This window comes from Mus musculus, chromosome Y (assembly GCF_000001635.26).
Source record: "Mus musculus strain C57BL/6J chromosome Y, GRCm38.p6 C57BL/6J".
In the NCBI taxonomy this organism is placed as follows: Eukaryota; Metazoa; Chordata; class Mammalia; order Rodentia; family Muridae; genus Mus; species Mus musculus.
In genome coordinates this window covers 51,952,674-51,971,961 of record NC_000087.7, presented here as the reverse complement: position 1 = coordinate 51,971,961, position 19,288 = coordinate 51,952,674, and the positions used below count along the sequence as shown (strand labels likewise).

General features: G+C 38.3%; 1 pseudogene; it reads left to right on the top strand.

The window, feature by feature from the left end:
• The first annotated feature begins 15,975 nt into the window (after positions 1–15,975).
• On the top strand, positions 15,976–18,740 carry Gm46708 (annotated as a pseudogene).
• Positions 18,741–19,288: the final 548 nt, after the last annotated feature.

Genomic DNA, 19,288 nt, shown 5'->3' with positions numbered 1-19,288 from the left:
ATCTCTGCATCTTAAAACCATAGGGTGAACACAGAAATGTAGGTCAAAAGTGTAAATTGCACCTATACTACAACTAATTGGGATGATTTCTAGCCATCTCTAGGTTCTGTCTGTTATGGAGTCCACCAAGTCTGCCTCAAGGCATATTGCCTAGTGTGAAATAGTGCCAGCAGTTGATTGCAAACAACACTATGTGTTGACTTACATGTAAAATGAGACATGTATAATATAGACATATTTGTACATACACACATACTCACAGAAAGAGGCAAGCAATAGAGGAGCTTTGTCTTAGGAACTCTCACGGAAGAGATGGTAGAAATCTTGTAAGGCAGAGAGGTCACTGAGACACTGTATGTCTCTACTGCACAAAATCAGGCCAGTCTGCCTTGCATCCCTAAGTGGTATGGTATCACCATCCATCATCCCCATCTGAGAATATATGGACTATTGATGAAGGATAGAGAATCAGTTTTCATCAAAGGTAAGGCTTTTGTATGTGATAGGTTTGTCATGCTCTACTAGTAGCCCCATGTCCAAGAGTTTATGGGCAACACAATTGATTTGAATTGGGTTGTATCAAAGGGGAGAAAAGTAGACTTGAACTTGGGAGGAGGATTAAGGTGGGAATGGGTCTGGTTTTAGTCTGGGAGGAGTTATCAAGAGAATTGGAAAGTGAATTCCATCAAAAAATTGTATGAAGTTCTCAAGGATTTAATTAATGTAGTTCTTAATATACAATGTCTGTACTGAACATATACAGACCACTTATATTTCAATCTCCTAAATAGCAACTCATTTTGTAGCACTTACATTACATTAAGTGCAAAAGTAATCCAGAGATTATTTAAAATAAAGAAGGATCAGGGGATATGGCCCAGAGACAATGCCAGGAGTGTGTTCAAACATTCACCTACAACACCAGTGCTTAAGATTTTGGGAGGGGCAGAGACAGGAAGATGATTGTGGCTTCCTGAAAGCCAGGCTCACTACCAGCTCAGCAAGAAACCCAGTCACAAGGGGATAAGTTATGGAGGAAAAGAGTAGATCACACTATACCCTTCCCTAGCCTCTGAACTTACCTGTACAGTTCTCTATGCAGACTCACATAAATATGATTAAAATATGCAAGAGGTTATTTTGCATAGCTTATGTTCAAAAGCAGTGTTGTTTTAGACTAGAATCCTGAGGACTTTATATCATTATAGTTCCTGGAGCAAACTCCCAAGATATAGATGATGGGTATATCTTCTTACTGTGCAAAGGAAACCTCAGTTAAGTGTGTGTCAGTGACTCCAAAGAGCTTTCCTCCTCTATGTTCCTTTATATAGCATAGAATGATCTGTAAATAATGAAAATATGAAAACAAAGCTTTTTTTTTGAGATTTTAGGCTTGTGTTAAAATCATATGTATAACATTGTATTAAATGGAAGTGAAATCTTCAGCTCTCAGGAACAATACAGTCAATGCTGTAGGCTTCTGTTTTGTCCCATTGTGAACAAAATTAATTGCACATCAACAGGTCCCACACTTTTAACTAAATCAGGGAGAAGGGCTATGTTTCCGTACAAATAAGTAATGTCAATGTGATTATTCAAGTAGAAATCTGGCAGGGTTAGGATGCGTTTGGCTTATGTGATAGTGATGACTGATTAGTCTCTTGTTATTCAAATAACCCTTACCTCTGAGAAAAGACAAGTAATGATATAAGATATACTACGAAGTGACATGGACACTTACTAGATTTCATTTTCCTTTACAAACTTTAGTTGTTTGAAAAATTGTGGCCCACAGAAGCTCAAATATTCAAAGGTGTTAGTTTTCCAGGTGGTGAGATGTTAAGAAAGAATTAGGATTTGTATTTTTATTAAAGGAGATTTGTCACTATTCTTTGAAATATCAAAAATCCATCAGGCTCTCTCTCTCTCATTCTTACTCTCTCCTCATTCTCTCTCTGTCTCTGTCTCTTTGTCTCTGTCTCTGTCTCTATCTCTGTCTCTCTCTCTATCTCTCTCTTTCATTCTCTGTCTTTCTCTGTCTATGTTTGTTGTCTGTAGTATTGCTTGTGAGCTCTCAGCTACTGCTCTACACATGTGTGCCTGAGTGTTGCCATGGTGTTTACCATGATGTCCTGGAGTCGCCTTCTGAAACTTTAAGACCACAATTAAATATTTCATCTTATAATTTGGTGTGGTCATGATGTCTCACATCGTTAGAACAGTAACCAAGACATCCATATTCCAGTTAATTTTTTCAATCGTTCTGTATTTATTTCATTAAAGTTACCTTTTGTCCATTGAAAAGTTTTAAGAATACTATTAAAGATACTGAACAAATAGTGCCAATAGAAGTAGCACTGTTAGGAGGTGTGGCCTTGTTGAAGTATGTGTGACCCTGTTGGAGTAGATGTGGCCTTGTTGGAGGAAATGTAATACTGTGCTTGTGGACTTTGAGGTCGGGTATGCTTAAGCTGTCCCCAGTGTGACACACAGTCTCTATCTTCTACCTGTGTATCAAGATGTAAAACTCTCAGCTCCTTCTCTAGCATTGTGTCTGTCTGAATGCTTCCATATTTCCAGTCATGATAATAATGGATTAAACCTCTGAAAACAAGTTACAAAGTGTTCAAGAGTTACTGTGATCCTGTAGACTCTTCATGGCAAAAAAACCCAAAGTAACACAAACACAAACATTCAAAAACACATTTGATATTTTGACTATTCTTGGCCTAGGGAGTGGCACTACTGGGAGCTAATAACCTTGTTGCAGTAAGTTTGGCCTTGTTGAAAGAAATTTATCTTTGTGAACATGGACTTTAATGCCCTCTGCCTAGCTGCCTGAAAGCTAATCATTTCCTAGCACCCTTCAGATGAAGATGTAGAACTGTCAGCTCCAAATGCACATGCCTGCCAGGATCCTGCCATATTCCTACCTTGATGATAATGGACTGAATTTCTGAACCTGTAAGCCAGGGTAAATTGAAAAGTGTCTCTGCTGATAGTTGGTTGCTATTCCAGAAAGACCAAAAGTTATGACGTACCATCCAGAGTCTGAGAATACATTGGTTTAGCTTCTAGCATTTGACAGAAAACAGGATTAACAAGACAATGAGAATATAAAACTTCCTATTTCATATAGACACATGGGTTATAGATCTGCGGAACTCAAGGTTTCATGGGTGGTATGGTAGGGTGATTAGTGTCTGTATATGAGTGCAGTGTCTGTTCCCAAGTCTGATGTCACACATACACATATGTTCAGTAATGAGTAGAATATCTTCAACACTTGCTCTCTTAGAGTGAAACCCTCTCACCATTTTGACTAGTTTGACTGGCCAATACACTATTGGGATATCTACCTGTCTCCACCCCACAGTGTTGCAGATATGAATAGACATGCCTGGAATTTTACAGAGGTGCTGAGAATACATGAACTCCACTGAGCCATCTTCCCAGCCCCCAGCAGGGTATTGTTTATTGAAATCAATGATCATATCAGTAGAGAAATGAAAACCAACATGACCCTGATATTTTACCTTACCTCCACCTTACACCAACTAAATGAATTTTAAATATAAATTTAATTTATGTCCAAATGAATCCAGATTACGTTCTAATGAAAGATAAATTTGGAGTGTATCCAGATGAAAGCTATGTTAGTATATTTTTGGCCTTTTATATTGAGAATAACCTATATTTTGGGTACACTAGGAGAGCAAATGCATGTAAATGAGTTCAACCAAAGAAAATCTTTGTTCCAGTGAATTTCTTTGTAAAATAAAGTTGAAAATCATGCATTTCAGTTATATATATTTAATTTTTTTGAGTATGTTATTATGGGTTCATGTGAGTTTTCTTGGATTCCGATTGCAGAATTAGAGTATAGGGGACCTGATTATGTGGCACTATTATTTTTTATTAATTAGTTCATTCATTGTCCACCTTCCTACTGTTCCACATCCCATATCTACTGCCCATCCCCTTTCTCCAAGGGAAAGTCCCCATCCTACCGGATCTCTAAACACCTTGATGTCTCTAGTTTGTTGAGAATTTGGTGCATCATTTCTGATTGAATAGAGATCAAGCAGATTTTTTTCTGTGTATGTTTTAGAGACCTTCTGATAGTTCATATATGCTGCCTGTTTGGTTGTCTAGCATTTGGGAGAATTCTAGGTCCATAGCATTTGAGACAACTGGTCCTGTCAGCCTCCTTCAGTCTTTCTCAAATTAAACCAATGGTTCTGCTGATTCTGTCCATTGGTTGTTTGCATACATCTGCATCTGACTGTTTCACCTGCTCATTATTTCTTCATAAGTACAGTCATCCTAGCATTCATATTACAAGTATCTGAATTCAGAAACATACAGAGGCTGTGTACTGCAAGCAGGTCTTCTGCAAAAGCAATATATAATATAAGTACTAAAATTGATATCAGTGCTCTACAATATTCTATTCTATGTGATGAAATCTCTCTCACTCTTTCTCTCTCTCTCTCTCTCTCAATATATATATTCCTCTAACACTTAGTATGAATAAAAATTCTCTTATATTCTCTCCTACAAAGGAGATGATATTGGCATGTCATCTGCAACATTCATTCACTTTCCTACACAGTTTGTGCTTTCTCTTAGCAATCAACTAATATCTAAATCACACATGCACTCAGATTACAAAGTAAGGTATCTGAGCTCATACAAACTGTTATTCTGAGTCAGAGTAGTTGGAGGACAATTCCAAACTGTAGTTACGTCCAAGAGCATGGACTTTAACAACTTGTGAATCAGTAGAAGAGACAATGTATAGATGCGTTTGTTTCTTTTGGTTTGGTTTGGTTTAGCTTATTGTGGTTACCCACAATCATTATAAGAAATACAGAGAAACACAAATTAATGCCTGTATCTTGAACTGAATGCAAACAGGGGCCTTAGAACCAACATTATATTTCTGTTACAATATACAATATACATTTTAGAGATTTTTTTTATTTATTAGCTATTATACCCACTGCAACAAGTTTAAGAAATATTCCTAGTGACCCAAATAGCAGCTTTATGATTCAGATGCAGATATTTTCACCCAATCAATGGATTGAAGCATCTGACCCCTGTTGTTGAATTAATGAGGTCAAAGATATTAAAGAAGAGGGCATCCCTGTGGTAGGATCCCTGTCTCAATTAAAGTGTTCCCCCAAGATGTCTGAAATTGTGGCCCAACAAAGAGACAGAATGCACCTGCTGATATGAGGCCTCCAACACATATACAGGAGAGGATTGCTGGGAGGAGAACTCTACAATTCCACTCTCCCCACTGGAGGGCATTTCATCTAATGTTTTTTTTTTTGTTTTTTTGTTTTTTTTTAATTCCTTAGAGTCTCTCACATCCCAGGTCTCTGGTTTACTCTAGAGCGTTTTCTCATTTCCTCCTTCACAAAGTTGCCTGTTTCCATTCTTTTCGCTGGTCTTCATCAATTCAGTCCTGTTTCCCACAACCACAGTACCTGATAAAATTCCTCTATTCTCCTTCTTGTCCCATTTCCCACCCAGGTCTCTCCCTTCCCCTATCTGTATTGATTTTTTAACCTTCTTATCATTTCTAATTATGTTTATGACTAATAAAATAATTGAAGTTTATTTTTTTGATTCATTATCTTATTAGTTTCCAAAGGGATGATATACAAATACCAAAGGTACATTGGTTTAATTTTATTTCATTTCATTTGATTTTTGAGATAGGCAGTTAGTATGTTTTGTATTCTCCAGGAAGGTCTAGAGTGTTGAGGTTCAGCATTCCATGCTAGTACCATTACAGGTATGTAAAAACTTACCTGGCTTTAATTGCTTATAATAAAATAGTCCCAAAAAATCTATAAACACTATAAAATAAACACTTTCCAATCTGAGAGATGAAAATATTTCCTGTTCATTTACAAACCTCATTGATAGAAAGTATATTTGTTTCTTGAAACAAACTAAACTGCTAACTGAGTGCCATGATTAGCCCCCTCTCTGGTTTCCAGGCTCTGCCGCTTCTTTCTGTTCCCATTATTATTGATGCTCTCGAACAGGGGAATGCCAGGCCTACGACAGGAGAGTGAGTGGGTAAGGGGAAGGGTTGGGGGAACATACAGGGGAATTTTGGGATAGCATTTGAAATCTAAATGAAGAAAACATCTAATTGAAAAAAAAAACTTAAGTGTATTCACATATGTACACAGGGACATGTGGCACATATGTACATAATTTAAAATTATCATTCCTTTTCAATACTCTGTTTTTCATTTATTTTATTATTATTAATATATATGGCAATTCTGAAACTTACTTTGTAGACTAGAATGTCCTCAAACTGAGATTTGCCTACCTCTGCCTTCCAAAAACTGAGATAAAAGGTGTGTGCCACCACCACCTGGCTTCCGAAATATTTTTTACTTAGTGGGAGATGTCCATTATTTTTTTCCTGTTAGGATATATCAAAATCATCAAGATGTCATATTTCCTTAATCAATTTATGAGATTAAATCAATCCCTGTAAAAATATGTCAGGTACTTTTGGAGACAGGTAAGTTTACAAGAAACATCATTTAAAAAATATTTTATTTCTGGAGCCAAAACCTTGAGTAGACCTTGCATGCAAACTCTGTAGCTAGCCTTATAACACCCGGAGGCAACTCCACTGCCAGGCATCTAACATTCATAGGATCCGATGATCAGACAAGAGGAAGACACAACATCTTTTCCCAACACCTTGAGTAGAGGGTAACAGAAAGACACAGGCATGCAGGAACTCCACCAGACCAGTGGTATGGATTGCATCCATTCTGTCTCGGACAGGGCCCTGAGCAGTCCTTGGATGCAAACTCAGCAGCCAGCCCCATAACACCCAGAGGAAGCTCCACTACCTGAAGATCTAACATGGCCAGGGTCAGAGGATCCCAGGAACCTAGGAGCTTAGTCACACCAGGATCTCAAGGTTCCAAGGGCAGCTTGACTCCCAGGATGTCAGACCCACCCAGCATCTCAAAATCACAGTATACCGTAATAACAGGATCACAGAGAAAGCTAGACTTTGAAGAGTTATGACACAACCAATATCACAGGAAGGACAGTCTGATGTAGCCAGGGCATGTAGCACTTGAGATATCCAGATGGTGAGAGGCAAGGATAAGTTAATAAGCAGGAGAAACCAAAGTTATTTGGAATAATCAGTACCCAACACTTGCACCATATCAAGTGGATAACCCAACACACCCTAAAAGTAAGACATGGATCTAAAGTCACTTCTCATAGTGATGATGAAGGACTTTAAGAAGGACATTAGTAACTCTCTTAACAAAATGCAGGAGAACACAGATAAACATGTAGAAGTCCTTAAAGAGGAAACACAAAAATCTGTTAAATAGATTCAGGAAAACACAATCAAACAGGTGAAGGAGCAGAACAAAACCATCCATGATCTAAAAATGGAAATAGAAACAATTGACAATTCTCACTTAGGCCATGAAGCTATGGAACATTCCCATTTACTGAGATCCAGAGGAGTAGCCATTTGGAAGATTGTGTCCCTAAATGTGAAGGTTGTGCTGAAACTCTTATGAAAATTGAGAACAATTTTAAATATGAAAGAAAAAAAACACACAGTAAAAATTCATGTAGGCAAAATTGACAGCCTTCTATGTGTCACAAAACACACAAGCAGAGATTACAATTACAATAATTATTTTTATATCAAGGGGTCAAAACTCCTGATACAATCAATGTCCAAGAAGAGATATTTAGAGCACACACTCACCGGGGACAAACTGTCATGACTGGGACAGCATGGCAGGAAACAAAATGTTGATCTGTTTCATTGAGGGCCAGCATGGGGCCTTCTTACACTTTTGTGGAATAAGCAGCCAAGAGTTAGGTCAGAAATAGCCAGCTCCCTCAATTATGCCAAAGTAACCTATTTCTGCTAGGGAACAGTCCCAAATGTTCCACAAACTTGCTAGACTGTTCCACTAGTTTGAGACACCTGAGACTGTGGGAAAATTTCACACCCAATCTTAATGAAACTGAACCAGGCATGTCTAAAATACTTTTTGAAAATAGTTTCATTTCAATTCAGGAAAAAGGACAGAGAGCCCTGCTTTGTAATGGATGGAGTTAGTCTTTAGCTTCCATTGTGCACTCTAAATGAAACATAGTGTAAAAGAAGCAGTTTTCTATGTAGCAAGTAAGGAGTGAAAACAACACACTAATGGAGATAAAATGCAAAGAACCGGGATATATAGTAACAATTCCAATTATAAGTGTGAAAAAACAAATATACATATATGTGAGTTGTGCTTGTTATTTCCCTAATGGTTTGATTGTACAGGATAAAAAACAATAGTCTGTCCCTATTGGGACAGTTTCATTCATCATTGTGTTAGTGGATCCAATCTAGGAATTAATTATCAGGGTTTGACAGCAAAATCCATCGGCTCAATACACCAGACATTAGCTGGAAAGTGAGGTACAAGTAGGTAATGTCCTTTGGTTTCTTCTCTCTGAGTCTGTTATATGGGCGTCCTGTCATTGTTTGTTATTATTGTTGGTTGTTGTTTTAAAATTTGAAATATTGAATGCAAAAGCAAGTGGCAGGAGCCCAACAGGTCTTGCATTCTTACTTTCTCCTTTCCATCACTCTCCAATTCTTCCAATCCCCAGCTTTCATTCAAGAAACAATCATCAGAAACAATTGAAAATAAGACTCCTTCATCATCTTTACTTTGTGCTTGCATGTTGGCTGTAATCATCTTGAAAACATTAAAAATCAGGCTAAGATTCTGCCTATGTTTGATAGGGTTTCATTGCTGTGAAGAGACACCATGACTCAGGCAACTCTTATAAAGGAAAATTTAATAGAGGTTGTCTTACAGTTTTAGAGGGTCAGGTCAGTACATTATTATCATGGTGGGAAGCATGGCAACATCCAGGTAGAAGGGGCGATGTAGAAGGAAAGAAGTTTTCTATATCTTAATCTGAAAGCAAACAGGAGGAAGCTTGTGGCCAAAGCAGCAAGGAAAAGCATCTCTCTTCATCACTGGGCAGAGTTTGAGCACTAGATAAAAGCCAGCCTACACAATGATCAAGGCCACATCTGCTAATAGTGCCACTTCCCATGGGCCAAGGATATTCTAATCATCAAACTGCTACATACCTGCAAACACTCCTGTATGCATGTATGCACACACACACAAAGACACACACACACACACACACACACACACACACACACACACTTTCATGCCTATTGCACGTGAGATTGCATAAAAATATATTTGTCTATTTACACATATATTTATTTTTTACTTACTTGCTTGCTTGCTTATTGCTTACTTATTTACTTATTTACTTACTTACTTAGTTTTAAATGTTTTGCTGAAGAACTTTGTACATAAACATAATGAGTTTGAGTAAATCCATCACCATCTTGTCCTCCTTGAATTGCTCTCCATTTCTCCTGTATCACTTTTAGCCTTAATTCCATGCACATTTTAATAAAGACCACTGAGTGAATTTAGTGCTGACTACATATGTGGGGTTAGGGAAACACATCCACTGGAACATGGGCAGCCTCTGAGGAGCCAAATCTATGTAGAAAACTGGCCCTCACACCTGCAGCCACTAATTGCCAATTTTTTGGGGTGAAATTTTCTCTGCTCCCCCATCTATTCTTCAAGAACTGTGAGACAGAAAATTTTAAAAAAAGGTGTTGAGATCTGCTTAGAAAGGACTTTAATCTCAGGATATGGGAATCAAAACCAGGTAGAGATGAATTCTCTGCCGATCTGCACAGGAAAGCACAGAAATCTAGGACTATACAGAAATATCCAGTTCCAGAGAAGAAAAACAAAAGAAACAGGGGAAATTGGGAAGTACAAATAAGAATTTGAATGTACAGATTGTAAATCCTGTCTCTGGGAATAATAATCAAGATACTTTGAAAGGAACAATCAAGCCATGTTTAAAAGACTGGACACACCATTTGGCATATGTTATATAAATCAGTAAAAATAATTAAAAATGTCTCATTAAAATTCACAACAGTCCCCTTAAGTTTTTTCTTCTGGTTTTCTTCTTTAAATATCTTATTGAATCTGAAGTGATGGCTCAGAATTTCTGAACACTGGCAGCTCATGCACAGCATACACTTGGACTTGCCACATTTCCATAGGCTGTTTACAACTTCTTCTATTTTAGTAACCACAGGGAATCCACACTCCCCCTTCCCATGAGACAATGTATCCATACCTATACAGAGAATTCAAAACAAACAAAATCTCTTCAATCTGTCTCACCAATCATACATTAGGTCCAATGCTTGGGTGCTTTCTGTTTCAGGCTCACAATGATCAATGGTATATACTTTCTAGGTTGTATAACTGCACTTCATTTCTCTACCAGGAACCTTTCCTCAGATTCTGTCCTCATCAAGAATCCCATCTAATACCATCAGACACTTCTATGCATCAGAGGGAACAAGGTCTAGCTGTGTGCCTTGCAGGTTGGGTAGAGCACTGTCAATATCCCTTCTCCTCCAGCAAACCCTCTCAAGGCTCACAACGGTTGTCTTCCAGGATAAAATCTGATTGCCTAAGAGAAGGAGCAAATCATCTCTGCTTGCTCTAATGTCTAAATGACATTGCAGATTAAGAAAAAACCTAGAGCTTCCCCAAGATTCTCAGTCCGGGAGCATTTGGACAATCCATTACTTTCATAGGGTCCAAAATTGTTTGAATTCTACAGACCAATGAATTGTCCCATTAGAAGCCACCTTTCCAGCAGGTAGCAGCAGCTCCAACTGCTGTCTCCAAAGGCAGTTAAACAAAAGCAACCTGAAGAGGCAGGTGAACTGCTCCTGGTCCCACCAAGGTGACTTTGGTTTCTGGTGGGAGGGGGCAATTACATGCTGTGAGAATTCTGTTCTGTTGATGTGCTCACCCACCAAAACACTCCTCTTGGAAAGACCAGGAATGAGTTCCTCTTCCAAAATCCCTCCTCTTGCATGTGGTGTTCATTCCATGGGTGTGGGGAGTAGGCTCTATTCCTTGGGTACTCTGTTTCTAAATGAGGTGACACACAGTGATCACTCTCTCCTACCTTTCACAGATGATTGAGACTCCTAATCTAGACATTATTTTTTTATTTATTTTTTCAATCTGCGAAGGCAGATATGGTTGTTTGTGAACATTACAGTTTGCATGGACACTTCTTATATGTAATACATCAGAGGACAGAAGAGGATACAGCAGCATATGCTGCTGGAATTACAGGGAGGATGAGAAAGAAAGGGGGGGCAGGGAGTGAGAGGGAAAGAGAGAAACACAGACTGAGACTGAGATACAGAGAGATAGCAATACAGAGAGTGGGGAAGTTAGAAGGAAAGAGAGAGAGGCAGAGAGACATAGAGACAGAGAGACAGAGAGACAGATAGAGAGACAGAGAAACAGTCACAATGTAATTGCTGGAAATTGAAGCCACGACCTGTGTGATAGCAGCAAGTCTGTCAACATATACATTGTCTCTTGAGATTTTGGCTCCAATTTTGAATTGGCCAAGAAAGACCTGATGCTATGTATTCTGGAGTTGACCTTGTGTATACCATCGTATTCCTGGAAACAGTTTCACATCTAGGGAACATGACCTTTAATCAGTCTTGATGCATCTCACATATCCTATGCCCAGACACCAAAGGAGACATATGGAAGGTTTCCTGTTGTGGTCTGGTAAAAGGACGCCATTCCTGACAAGAATCTCCAGAAGAATAAAGCCAATACAGTCGAAACAACCTTAGCCCTGGTCAGAGTGAGATACCTGCCTTCTTAAGGCTTCTCAGTACAGCTTTATATAGTGTATTAGCTTACTCTTGGTTAGAATTCACCACAGATCACAAACATCCTATTCAGATTTCTCTCTCTTTATCTATTTTTTTCTTGTTGTAGTGGTGGTGATTTTTTAAGAAAGACTTATAAGAATTAATTTACTCTTAGATGAATTTGGACCTTTTGAGAAAGATTGTGTTCCTACACCATTTTTCGCTCATGAGAAAATGGGGAGGTGGTACATGGCTTAGAGTATAAGATCATTGGCCCCTGTGCACAGGTTACAGGATTCAATTACCAGGGCCCATCTTGTTTGTCACAGCCACAGGTAAGTGCTGTTTCAGGGGATCTGATACTATCTAACTTCTGATCTCTACACGGTCCAGTTTAGTGCACAGGCAGCAGACACACCCCTTCAGGTAAAATATTCATAAAATAGAAATAATGAAAATTCTACAGTTTACCAATTGCCATATAAAACTTGATTTCCAAATGATCACACATACTATTAGGAGAGGACCTCAAAATGTGGATGTAGGTAAAAAATTTTGATATATTTGATACTTATTTTTTCATTCTTTTCTGTTTTACACCACCTAGGACCCCACATCCCAATGACCTGGAGGAGAGTAAGCCAGAGTTCTTCCATAGTCTTTGCTTCAGTTCCTGTCTCCACTTACCAGCTCTGATTAAGGTGTTGTCCAGACTTCTATAGATAACACAGTTTAAAACCTGAAAGTTGAAAACAGATAGAATCCATTACATCATTTGGTAGTTTTGGGTCCCAATTTTTATCTCATTGAAATCAAGACAGGACTGTATGCTTGCAATAATGTTATCTGCCTGTGCTTAAACTTCTGACTAAAAAACTCTTTGTTCAAAACAGTGGAGTGACCGATGAGCATCAGACAGTTACATAGCAATTGTTGCCCTATGAATTTGGATACATCTCTGATTATATTGAAGATTGAAAATCAATTAAATGGTTTTAGTAGTAGGTAGACAGGCACCTAGTGTTGATGTAAAACAAATTCCACAGTAGATCAGTTCTAAAACTACATTATTCTGCATGATATCTCAGCACTAATGAATAGGCAGCTGCACAAGCAAAAGAAGAGGAAAAGGAAGAAACACAGGCAGACACAGATGCAGAGGTTGAGAAACAGGCTGAGATAGAGAATGAAGAAGGAGAAAAGGAAGGACAGGCAGAGTCACAGGGACAGTCAAAGGGAGATTCAGAATCAGAGACAGAGTCAGAATGTGTGGTGTGCATGTACCTAGTGTGTGTCTTTCTAATTTTTAGACCTTTTAGGAAGTTACATTTACTCAAGTGTCCTCAGAGATGGGGTGATTGGTTGCAACAAATTTCTCAGATTACAACCAGTATACCAAGACATGGTTTCTGTCTAATTGGCCACCCAGACCCAAGGAATACTTATAATAGGAGAGATCCCAGGCTAATGGTTTTCTTTCTTATAATAAGTCTGTCTCTCCCAGTCACAGAATAAAAGGAAATTATGATTCATTGGAAAATAACACATAAATGGCTCCAGAAACTCAGCCAAGTCTATTAAGATATATAAATATATATATATAAATATATAATAATATATATTATTATATATAGATATATATTATATATATATAGATATATATATATATAATATATATATATAAATATATATATATATATATTATCACAAAGCTCTCACACAACTTTTTAAAAATCCTAATCCTGTACTGGATTCATCTTCTAAGTATACATTGTATGTTATATATAGTATATCATAAAATACTAAATAGGAATATCTAGCTATGTACACTGAATGTATACTGTGATAGCTGCCCTTTCAATCTCCATTACAAGATGGCGCTGACATCCTTTGTTCTAACTGGTAAAGAAATAGTCTGTGTATGTGCTGGGGTATTTTTCCATTCTTTGTGCCCTTCCTGTTCTGTGGCGTCATATGGGCTGATAGTGAGCAGCCCTTAGGGTGAAATATGTCTCTAACACTTCTTGTGGTCTATTTAAGGACTGAGTTTCCTGTGTTCTAAGCCTCCTCGCCCAAAAGCTAATCATCTTTCTCTTGAGATGGATTAAAGCTATGCTGCAGAAGGATCTGAGTGTGTCCTGTGTGTGTGTGTTCTCGCCGGTGAGACTCTTTATCATCACAGACACAGTATACTGCATGCACAGACCATTAGTACTGTAACTCCATGGATAAATCATGTTCATGAAGCAACACTAACAGAGATTTACACACAATATTTGCATTTCATTTGTGTTCCCGAGATGAAAATTATTTTCATCAACACACATGGCACTGCATAGAACAGGTATGACTAATATTAAAATAGTAAACAGCTGACTTCAAGAAGTATAGAAATCAGAGTTAGTAAGTCTTTGGTGGAATACTATATTTACATACTCACAACATCCATTAGTGAAGAACTCCTGCTGCATTAACTTTGCACAAGATTTATTGTCAAAACTTGTACTTTTAGTCTGGTGGTTGGTGGTTGTTTACACAAGTTGGTTGTGGTTTGTTAGTAGCCATAATTAAAGGAGAAGAACAAGGAAAGAAATTAAATTCAGAGATTTTCTAATTCCTCTCTCTAATATACCCTTATTTTTGTCCTATCTAGCGTTAGGGGTTATAAAAAGAAGATCCTAGAAAATATCAAACACCAACTATAAAAATGAACCCTTAATTACTGTCCACCAGAAACCACCAATTGTGAAGAAATACACTTTATCTTCTTTATCATAAGTTTTAAAGGACTCTCTTCAATAGCTTCCTGACTGGACTGTTCTTTTTTCTTCTGTGTTCTTTTTCCTTGTGTGTGTGTGTGTGTGTGCATGAGGGTGAGTGTGTGTGACTTCCTTTGCATAATACCTTCCTGTGTTGTTAACCATTCATATTTGCTGTGGATTTACTCACAACAAACAGATAAACTGAATTGTGAGTATCTTCTTTTTTTGGTGTCTGTTTTGTTTTTCTTTTCTGGTGGTGGGTTTAGCATGTATGCAAATCAAACACTACCATCGAGTCACATCTCTAGCTTAGACAGGGATTTGAATTCTTTAACACTAGTTATTTCTCTCCATATTACTGTAACATTATAATGTTTTTATTGTACTCCTGATCTGTTACTGAAATTTTATTTCCATTTATTCCAAATTTATGTAGGTGCTAAGCAACGTCAACCCATTGCTGATATTTTTTGTTAATAAGGCAACTTGATCAATAAATGACTTCTTTTTCTGACTAGTGCCATATTGGGTTTTCTTGAAGACTTGTATCTTAAGCCGGAGCAGAAACTTGTAATGTACACTTGAGGAGGGTTTTTTTTTGGGATTTGGTGGTTATTTCAATGTATTAAATGAATGTCAGGTGCCTGATGTTCTATCAGAGTAATGGTGCTCCTTAAGCTACATGTTCATCTTTATGTTCTCATACACTTTTCAGAACAATATTTTTCAGTACCACAGAGCAAATGTTACAGGTTCTTAGCTTTTAAACTCTCAGTAAACACCAAAGTCTCAATTTTGGACTTCAGTGCAGCCTCTTCTCTAAAAGCTAGTCAGAGGATGCTTAGTCCTGTGAGCCCAATCCTTTCTTTTTATTCCAAGCATGGAGGGAAAATGGCATGCCCTGTAAGGGTTTTGCAATTAGAGATTCTGAAGTCAGCAGATCATACTTGTCACCCTATTGAGTTTGCTCATCTGTAATAGCAAGTGAAAGAGTGGTAATCAGTACCATGATGGCTCAAAAGAAGTCTAGAAAACCACTGCATTCTGCCCCCTTGTGGGTGCCATCCCTGTCACAATTTGAAGAGAAACAGTGCTCCTTCCAGGAAGCTGCAGGGAATTGAACTGCACTCCTCTGCATGCTGTCAGACCCAGCCTCTAGGTCTGGACTGACTCTCCTTAAGGATAGTCACTTACCCTCCGGCCCCAGTCCCTAATTCTCTCTCAGTTCTCCACAAAACAGGAGACTCTCTTTATTTTTTGTGCCAAATGATGTCAGCTTCATTTCAAATATCCTGATAAACTAAACTGGTTGGGTCTTAAAATAATTTCTTTCTCTCAACCACCTATTTACCAGGAAAACTGTCGGTGAGAATGGCTGAGACATCTAGTCTGGGCAAGTTTCCCATGATTAAGGGCAGGGAATATGAAGATAAGGCCAACTTATTAATATACTTCCAAAGTCTAGTTTTAATTGGCATCTCTAATGCTGTGCAGAAGAAATGTGAGATTGTGAGGTGACTTCACAGATTAATATAAGAGGTGAGTCTAGAAAATCAGGAGCTGTCTATTGAGAACAGCACTGGACCATGGCCCTCCTTTGAGGATTTACACTTTAAAGCTGAGATAAACTGTAAAAAAATTATGTCTTTCTGAAGTTTATGCCATGGAACGTCCACATAATATCTTAGTTCATTGGTGTGATGTTTTTATACATGGCTGTAAATGCTTTTATGTTAACCTGTGTGTGCTAGTAAGTGTTTGCCTTCTTGACATGAAGCTAAAGTCACCTGGGAAGAGGGAACCTCAAATTGGATCTGTCTACATTAGATGAGGCTATAGCCATGTTTATTTGTTTTCTTAGAAAATTTTCTTTAAATTTTCCATCTTATGTGACCTGAAAGTATCCATCTCCCTGTTTATCCTCCTACCATCGAACTCAGAGACACAGTGAAACTAACAGAAGTTATGGGCCGAATGAATTTAACAGATACTTATAGAACATCACCCAAAAACAAGAACACACATAATATGCACTCATTCTTAAGTGTATATTAGGCAAAAAAAAACATGGAATACCCATGATACAATTCATTGATACTATCCATTATCTCTACCTCTGGTCAGGATTATTTTTCTGACTTTTCTTTGCATAGATTCCTGATTCTTGAAGGAGAGAGCTCGATAAAGGCATCCTCTTTAATCTTTAATTCTCTGAGTCTCTCACTCTCTGTGCATTGTCCAGTTGTGTCTTTCTGTGATTATTACCAGTTTTGTAGGAAACTCACCTCTGATGAAGGCTGAGGCATATATACTAACATATGGGTGGAGCCATTAGGATTCATGAGAAGTCATTTTACTGCTGTGGTTATTTAACAAAATTTATGATGGCAGATTTTCACTTAGTGTTTTATGACCTTTCTAGTCTCAGATGCTTGGCCTGATATTTCCCTCCACATTTAACCCTCCTATTTTAGTGTCTTCTTCATTCCTTTATACCACTATATTCTACTTCCCCTTCCTTGGAAGAACTCCTCCTTCTTTATGGTTCCTTACTAGATAGCTCATCTCTGTTACCCTAAATGAAAAACAAACATATATAAACCTTACAAGCTAACTCCATACATAGGTGAAAACATGCAATTTGTGTCGTTCTGGGTCTGATTTGACTGTTGGATATTTCCCCCCCCCTTTTTTTTAGATACTTCAGTCCTTCTTTTTTAAAAAATATTTTTATTACGTGTTTTCCTCAATTACATTTCCAATGCTACACCAAAGGTTCCCCATACCCTCCTCCCCACTTCCCTACCCACCAATTCCCATTTATTTTTTGGCTCTAGCATTGCCCTGTACTGGGGCATATAAAGTTTGGTTGTCCAATGGGCCTCTCTTTCCAGTGATGGCTGACTAGGTCATCTTTTGATACAAATGTAGCTAGAGTCCAGAGCTCCGGGGTACTGATAAGTTAATAATGTGGTTCCATCTGTAGGGTTGCAGATTCCTTTAGCTTCTTGTGTACTTTCTCTATCTCCTCCATTGGGAACCCTGTGAACCATATAATAGCTGACTGTGAGTATCCACGTCTGTGTTTGCTAGGCCCTGGCATAGTCTCACATGAGACAGCTGATTAACAGTTGATGGGAGAGGATCCATTACTCAGTGAGTGGTGCTATCTCTGCAAAGATGGTGATAAAATATATAAGAAAGCAACCTGAGGGTAGTGTTTGAAAAATGAGTCAGTGTTTAAGAGAACTGGCTGCTCTCTTAGAAGGTTAGGATTTGAATCACAGAACTCAGGTGGCAGCTCACAGCCTCATGAAGCTCCAATATCAAGGGACCAAGCTCGCTCTTATGGACTCTGTGAACCCTGGACAAAAAAGGCCCACAGACATTCACGCAAACAAAACATTTTTATATATACATATATGTTATTAAAATAAAAGTTAAAAGGCATTTTTAAATTTTGTAAGTAGAAAAGCTGAGAAAACTGTGTTGAGAAACAAGCCAATAAGCAGCCTTGCTCCATGTACCCTGCCTATAATCCTACATGGGTTCCTGCCCTGATTTCACTCAGTTATGGAGTGTGATGTGGAAGAATAACACAAACTAATCTTTTTCAAAAGAGAAGGGAGGAGAGGGGGATTGGAATGGGGATTTGTTGATGGGAAACTGTGAAGGAAGTTATCATTTAAATTGTAAATAGATAACTAAATTAATGATGAAAAAAATAAGTCCTGTCAAGAAGTCCAATGTGACAGTGTGAAACTGCTAATCTACAACCTGCTAAACTCACATGTGCGGGGTGTGGGCATGCAAGTGTTCTGTCTGAGCCTGCAGGCCACTTAAATCCTCAAAAACCCTGTGGAGTTCAACCCTGACTTCCTGGCACAGATGATCCCCAAAGTGTATTGGGAAGTGCTTGTGCAGGTAGCAGACACCTCAATCTTGGCCCAGGTACACAAAATAGCCAACTAGCTGCTATGAACAGGACAAGATACTTTTGAGGAAGATGTACCCACGTGTGGCTTGAGATTGATGTACTGGATGGTACTCTGCAATGGTCAGAATCCAGTGTTCTTTTCCCCATCATCCACAGGATCACCAATATGCTGTAGAATGATGAGGAGACAGAGAGGTAACCTTGCTAGCCACCACAATGCGATGTGGGAATGGGTATCCAGATGGAGGAAGACCCTCATTAAAGCAGTGGGGAGGGGATGGGATAGAGGGTTTCTGGAAGGGTGGGAAACTGAAAACGGACATCATTTGAAATGTATATAAAGAAAATATACAATTAAAAAAAGACCAACCAAAGAGCACATAGGGCGGGGCCCATGGCTGCAGCTTCATATGTAGCAGAGAATGGCCTATTTGGACACCAGTGAGAGGTGAAGCTCCTGTTCAGGAGAAGGCTCTATACCCCAGTGTAAGGGAATGTCAGGACTAGGAAGTAGGAGTGGGTATTTTGTTGATTACTGAGAGGAGGGATGGCATAGTGGGTTTTCAGAGGGGAAACCAGGGAAGGGGATAACATTTGAAATGAAAATAAAGAAAATGCCTCATAAAATAAAATAAAATAAAACAAAATAGATTGAAAACAACCACCTAGACACAATAAGTTAATAGCAGAATGATAAATAAAAGAAGACAGTGTAGTGGTGCATACCTTTTATCCCTGCTCTTGGTA